The sequence below is a fragment of the Salvelinus sp. IW2-2015 genome, linkage group LG1 (assembly GCF_002910315.2).
Source record: "Salvelinus sp. IW2-2015 linkage group LG1, ASM291031v2, whole genome shotgun sequence".
NCBI lineage: Eukaryota > Metazoa > Chordata > Actinopteri > Salmoniformes > Salmonidae > Salvelinus > Salvelinus sp. IW2-2015.
This window is the reverse complement of record NC_036838.1, coordinates 32,528,206-32,535,624: the sequence shown is the minus strand read 5'-3', so window position 1 is coordinate 32,535,624 and position 7,419 is coordinate 32,528,206.

Sequence of the window (7,419 nt, the reverse complement as noted above, 5' to 3'; positions counted from 1 at the left end):
TTAATAAAAAAGAGACAAAAGGAAATGGCTTCGATTGAAAAAAAAAAAAAAGCTGAGGGGCTTTTCTTCGCCAGGTGAAATACTAATATTGTATTATTCCTGTTCTTCTATTTTCGGAAGAAAAACTAAGTATTGTTAGACTGATTTAGATTTTATAATCAGAGACATTTGAGGAAAATTGGCAGGACATTTTCTTAATCTCCCTCCCAACCATGCCACCAATTATGACCACACATCTCTCTTCCCCCTCCTCAACTCAACTCATCCTGATCCCCATAACCCCCCCCCCCCCCTCTTTCTCTTTCTTTTCTTCATGGGTGTCTGTGAAAGTCATTCTCTGGTCCACCTGTAACGACTACACTGTCCCTTTGGCACAAGCGACATGGACACCCTCTGAACGATACGAGCAGTAAAGTTGCCATACAAACTATTTAAAGAGATGATGACTGACCGATCTGAATGAATTATCGCAACATTACAATTCATCTTCTGCAATAAAGAAACCTGTACATGTCATGGTGAAACCCTGTGTGACGTCACAGTTTTATATTGTGCACAATATTGGGTATCAATAGTATATGTTGTATTGTTTTCATCAGTTACTGTGTGAAGTTCTGAGATTTGTACCTTGGAATATTTGAATATGTTAAAGTTAACAATACAAGGTAGGTAAAGCATCAATAATTAGAGTTAATCAACAGGAACAGATTAGATTTTTTCTTTAATGGTTTGAATATAATATAAGCTAACCTCAATCGACTGAAATTGACATTGAATTAGCCCCATCTGCCAATGGGTAGGGTAAGGATTCAATTGCAGAATGGCGTGTATAATAATTTTGGCCTTTCACAACAGAAATTGTGAAGCTTTGTGAACCCACTATTACCATTTTCTGTATTCTGACTGTAGTTTACAGAATGCAAGAGAGTACAATGCGTATGTGTTAGAGTGGACTACTCATTGTTTGTGAAAAGTAATTATTTTCAATTCAGTAAATGCGGAGTAGGCCAACAGATGGCGACAAATGACCAATATAAAAGATTGATGGTCTCTGGTCTATGGGCAGCAATGAGCGTTTTGATATTTTTTAAACAGATTAAAACAGCCACAACAATAAGAACATGCCCTTTAAATTGAACCTTTTACTGCAGAGGGCTGAATCAGGGTCACACAGAGTGATTATTGGTAGTCTTAAACAAATCTACTTTACAACACCTCACACATGGTTCTGGGCTTAAAAAAAGAAAACACCTGTACCATGTCAGATATAGAGTTGAAATATATAAACATTTTGCGTTTGCATCCCAATATTACACATTATATACATCACAGAAGACTGAAATATAACAAAATTGTTAGACATAGAAACACCGGATTTTCGTCAGGTTTTCTGAAATAATATTTATTAAYTATTATTATTTATTAAATATTAATAACATTCCACGCATGAGGACAAAAAGGGCACTTTTGGTCATTGACTGCAGAAAAGGGCTACCGTATCCATAATACGGAACAGGTGAAATAGATGTGTCCCGTTGCAAATAAACTGGTATGCATAATATGTCTTTCATTGAAGTGAGACACATCATGCAAACATTTGCACAGTGGTGGAAAAAGTACTAAATTGTCATACTTGAGTAAAAGTAAAGATAACTTAATAGAAAATGACTCAAGTAACAGTAAAAGTCAACCAGTAAAATACTACTTGAGTAAAAGTCTAAAAGTACCTGGTTTTAAATGTATTTAAGTACAGTGGTGCAAAAAGTACTCAATTGTCATCAATTGTCAATGCTATACATCAAATTCCTTAAACCAGAGAGCACGATTTTCTTGTGTTTTTAAACACTCCGACACTCAGACATCATTTACAAATGCAGTATTTGAGTTTAGTGAGGCCGCCAGATCAGAGGAAGTAGGGATGACACTGCGTTATATTGATAGGTGCATGAATTGCACCATAATTCTGTCCTGCCTGAGCATTCTAAATGTAACGAGTACTTTTTGGTGTCAGGGAAAATGTATGGGAGTAAAATTTTAAGTTGTCAAAAATATGAATAATAAAGTACAGATACCCCCCAAAACTACTTAAGTAGTACTTTAACATATTTTACCTAAGTACTTTACACAACTGCATTTGCATTGATACAATACATCAGTAAATCCATATATACAGTTGAAGTTGGAAGTTTACATACACCTTAGCCAAATACATTTAAACTCAGTTTTTCACAATTCCTGACATTTAATCCTAGTAAAAATTCCCTGTCTTAGGTCAGTAAGGATCACCACTTTATTTTAAGAATGTGAAATGTCAGAATAATAGTAGAGAGTGATTTATTTCAGATTTTATTTCTTTCATCACATTCCCAGTGGGTCAGAAGTTTACATACACTCAATAAGTATTAAGTAGAATTCTTGGCCTTTAATTGTGTTTTACTGATTGTCATTAGAGATCCCTTTAATGGCTGAGGTAACGTTGTTAGGTAGCCAATTCCACAAGCCTTCCCACAATATGTTGTGGGAAATTTTGGTGCCCATTTCCCTCCTGACCAGAGCTGTTGTAACTGCAGTCAGGTTGTTGATTACCGGCCTCCTTAGCTCGCACAAATGCTTTTTCAGTTTCTGCCACACAAATTCTCTAAAGAGCTAAATGAGGTGCAAGGGTCGATTTGTGAATGCCCACTCCAAATTCCTTGACGTTGTTTGTCCTTAAGCCCATTTTGCTACACACTTGTCTGAGTTATGCTTTGGGTCATGTTAAGTCCATTGCGGAAGAGCCCATTTCGAGCCAAGTTTAAGTTTCTCTGCTGATGTCTTGGATGTTGTTTCAGTATATCCTCCCTAATTTCCTAATCATATGATTGACATCATTTTGTGAAGTCACCCAAATCCAGTCCTGGGTCTCGAGGCACCCTGCTTCGCCGTGGGGGTGTTTTCGGCTTAGCAACGTTCCCCTATTTTTCCCTGCCAAGGAATATATGATGGTCATTATAGCCAAACATCTCTATTTTTGTTTTCATCGACCAGAGACATTTTCTACCATAATAAGACAATCTCTAAGTCCCCCCATGTAGCAGTGGCAAAGCGGTTATAGTCTGGCTTCTTCATAGGCGTTTTGGAGCAGTGGCTTGTTCCTTGCTCGTGCCTTTCGGTATTATCTATTTATAGAACTTGGAATTTAACTATGGATATAAGTACGTTTGTACCATGCGTTTCTCCGGCATTCATTCTACAGGTCCTTTGCTGTTCGTTTTGATTGATTTTGCCACTTTTCTACACCCAAAGTAACATTCATCTCTAGGCAGACCAGACAGGTCGCGTTCCGTATCTGGACGGCAAGTTATGACTCTGCGCTGGGCCATTGTGTTCAACTGCTCTATTAGTTCTAAAAGATACAGGAATGTGGACTAAATCACAGAGTACCTGGTCATGCGTGTTTGGAAATTGCTCCCAAGAATGAACCAGACTTGTGAGGGAGTCTACAATTTTTTTCTGATGTCTTGGCTGATTTCTTTTGATTTCCCTAATATATCAAGCAAAGACGGCAGTGAGTTTGAAGGTATGAGCCTTGAATACATAGTCCACAGGTAACCTCCAATTGACTGAATGATGTCAATTAGCCATCAGAAGCTTATAAAAAATGATAACTTTTCTGGAATTTTCCAAGCTGTTTAAAGGCATAGTCAACTTAGGATGTAAACTTCTGACCCACTGGAATGGTGATACAGTGTATTAAGTGAAATAATCTGTCTGTAAAAGTTGTTGAAAAATTACTTGTGTCATCTGCACAAAGTAGATGTTCCTAACCGACTTGCCAAAACTGTGTTTGTTAACAAGAAATGTGGAGTGGTTGAAAAACGAGTTTTAATGACTCCAGCCTAAGTGTATGTAAACTTCTGACTTCAACTGTAGTAGATTGGCTCCACTACAGGCCTACATTGTATCATAACGGTCTGTGATTGTGTATCGATGAATTAGGGACAAGAACTCAGTGAGAATTGTCGCAGCCTGAGGTATTCTGGTATTGCGGAGATGTACAAGCAAGGAGCTACATGAAGTACTGCTGTGAGTCAGTCCGTCTCTCTCAGTTTCCCAGACCTGTGTAGCTCTGATTGAATTGTGAATGAATGGGATTACCTGTGTTCCTGTATTTTGTTTTAAATCAAATCAAAACTCAAATCAAATCAAATTATTAGTCACCATGTGCCGAATACAACAGGTGTAGTAGACCTTACAGTGAAATGCTTACTTACAGGCCCTAACCAACAATGCAGTATAAAAACAAAAAGTAAAAGTATCTAAGTGCAGCAGTAAAATAACAATAGCGATAGAATTATACAGGGGGTCTAATGGTCGAGTGAGTCAAGTCGTGGAATTCGGGGGCACCGGATATCGAGCTCATGCTGTATAAATCAGGTAAATATTACATGTAGGTAGATATTAAAGTGACTATATGCATAGATGTATAACAACAGTGTCCCGCCCTGACCTTAAGAGCCTTTTTATTCTCTATTTTGGTTTGGTCAGGTGTGTGATTTGGGGTGGGCGATCTATGTTCTGATTTCTATGTTTTTGTATTTCTATGTGTTGGCGGGTATGGTTCTCATATCAGGGACAGCTGTTATCTTCGTGTGTGTCTCTGATTTGGAGATATCATACTTAGGCAGCCTTTTCTCTTTGTTGCATTGTGGAGTTGACTTTGTTAGTGGCACTTAGCCCTCGGAAGCTTCCGGTAGTTTATTTTGTTTCTTGTTTTGTTGGCGACATTAAAACAAAAGAGAATGTACGCTCACCACGGCTGCACTTTGGTCCACTTCTTTCGACGGCCGGTGACAAACAGAGAGTTAGCAGTTCGGGGTGTTAATAGAGGGGGAGCATGATGTAGACATGCTAAATGTGTGGCAACTCATGCCTGGTAGCTCATTTGATTGATGTCTTTGACAATTTTAGCTTCTGCGTACACCGCCTGTGTAGAGGTCCGTGAGATGGCTAGGAGAGCTTGCACCAGTGATGTGAGGGCCGTACGCACTAACCTCTCTGAGTACCTGAAGTTTGCAGGCCAGCATATGCCCACCTCTGCAACCATCAGGATGCTCTCTGTGGTGCAGCTGTAGAACCTTTTGGGGATCTGAGGACCCATGCCAAATCTTTTCAGTCTCCTGGTGAGGGAATAGAGTTTTTGGTGTGCCCTCTTCATGACTGTCTTGGTGTGCTTTGGACATGTTAGTTTGTTGGGATGTGGTACCAAGGAACTTGAAGCTCTCACCTACTCACATCAGCCTCGTCGATGAGAAGGGGTGCTGCTGACTGGTCCTCTTTTCCTGTAGTCCACAATCATCTCCTTTGTCGATCACATTGACGGGAGAGGCTGTTGTCCTGGCACCACACGGCTAGGTCTCTGACCTCCTCCTATAGGGTGTCTTGTCGGATTGTCTGCAGATCAGGTCATCACTTGTTTGTGTCATCGGGCAAACTTAAATGATGTGTGTGGAGTTTGGTGTCCTAGGACCTGTGCAGTCATTGAGTGAACACGGAGTACAGGAGCTAGGAGAACTGAGCATTGCACCACTGAGGGCCCCTGTGTTGAGGATCAGTGTGGCTTAGTTGTTACCTACCCTTACCACCTGGGGGCAGCCCGTCAGGAAGTCCAGGATCGATGTTGCAGAGAGAGTGTTTTTAGTTCTCAGGGGTCCTTAGGCTATTGATGAGCTTGATAATTGGGCACTGCTATGGGTGCTTGTACGCTGATGCGCGTCTAAGTCAAGATGTAGCAGAATATCTCACATCAGGTGTATCTCAAATTTTTCGTCCTAGTGGTTGACCAGGGCAGTCGTAGGAGCTGGAGGAAGATTACGTAGACTTCTCGTTACCTCTGATAGTGCGGTGGTATGCATCATTGGAGTGGTGGTCTCAGGGTTTCTGTTTAGGCTAAATTGGGTGATATGATGAGAGCTCAATACCACCTGTGTCAAACACTTCATGCCTTACAGACCTGAGCTACAGGACGTAGTTGCATTTAGGCAGGGTTCACCTTAGTGTTCTTGGCACAGGGTCCTTGGAAGTGTCAGTCAGTGTAAGAAGCATGCCTAAGGGTGTGATTTACTAGATCTCAGAAGTGGTGGAGTGTTTACGATTCTTAGATATTATGCTTTCAGTGAAGTTAGTCTACTTGTCCAGGTGGTTTGGATGTCATGGCATGGCAATGACTCATCTATGCTTCGTGTAAAGTATCACGTCTGGGAAAGGTCCGTGTGTGACTGGGAGACCTCTTGAACGTGTCATGCGTAAGTGTAGAGTGGGATATTTGATTGACACTGCGTATTAATACGAGCGGTATGGCTTTATAAATACACATACTACATGTTGCGCAAGTTGGTAGGTAGTCTGACACAAGATGAGTTCCTGCCGTGAAGCTTTGGTTTCTACTGCTGGCTTGGTTGCTATCCTGTCATTTTATGTGTTACCTCGAGCATAGCATAGGTGATAGTGTCTATTAGCATATTCGTGCTATGCTGTGTAATGCGATCTTCGTGTCACGGTGGCGTAGCTTGTGCTTGCACATTCGCTCCTTGGTCTAGCGTCCTTATAGTCTTTGATTAATGGGCTTTGTCCGATACGTCGCTCTGCTCATCATCTCAACGAGGCTTTCTCTTGAGGTAGTGCGGTGTATGACTGTGTCTCAGATTTCGTCGCATTGTTAGTAGTTGTTTTTGTGACAGCTTTGAATCCCTGTATTGATTGGGGTTAGTGCGGATGGGGCATGAGCACAGGATTCTTCTATATACAGTGCTTGGCCTCGTGTGAGTTAGTGCTAAAGCTCTGCCTCGGTGAACAGCCTATCTTAACCTCGCTTCCTAGCCTTGATCTTGAGCTCCGATAGCGGTGTTGTCCAGTTTCTGAGTGCTCTACCGGAGTCAGGTTCATTCGCGAGATATGGCGTGTACTTTTCCTGATGGTTTTGTTTTAGTATGGGATGACCTAGTCTAATTGGGACGATCGGTCATTCGATATGAATCGCAAGTTAATAGGATGTAGATAATGAGAGTGTAGAGTTATTCCTCGTACTAAGCCACCGCGGAATCTCCGACAATGAGCTACGCTGCAGTGTGTGCTCATGTCGCTCTGGATAGCACATCGCTTGCTGCCGTGTGTGATGAACCTTCGGCATCAGCGGTTCATTCTGGACACTCTGTGTTCGGTTGATTGTACGGTCACTGAATGCTTCCCGCTTAGGAACTCTTGATTTTAACCTCGATCGTTGGGGTACAGATTGAGAGCGTCGCTGTGTGTTCCGTCCCCGCCATCCTTACTCTAACGCCCGTCTCGAAATCTGCTCGGTCGTGTCTCGCACATTCCCTACGAAGAAATATCTGAGTTATAATTCAGGAAGACAAAACCATTATCCGTTTTCACGCTAGT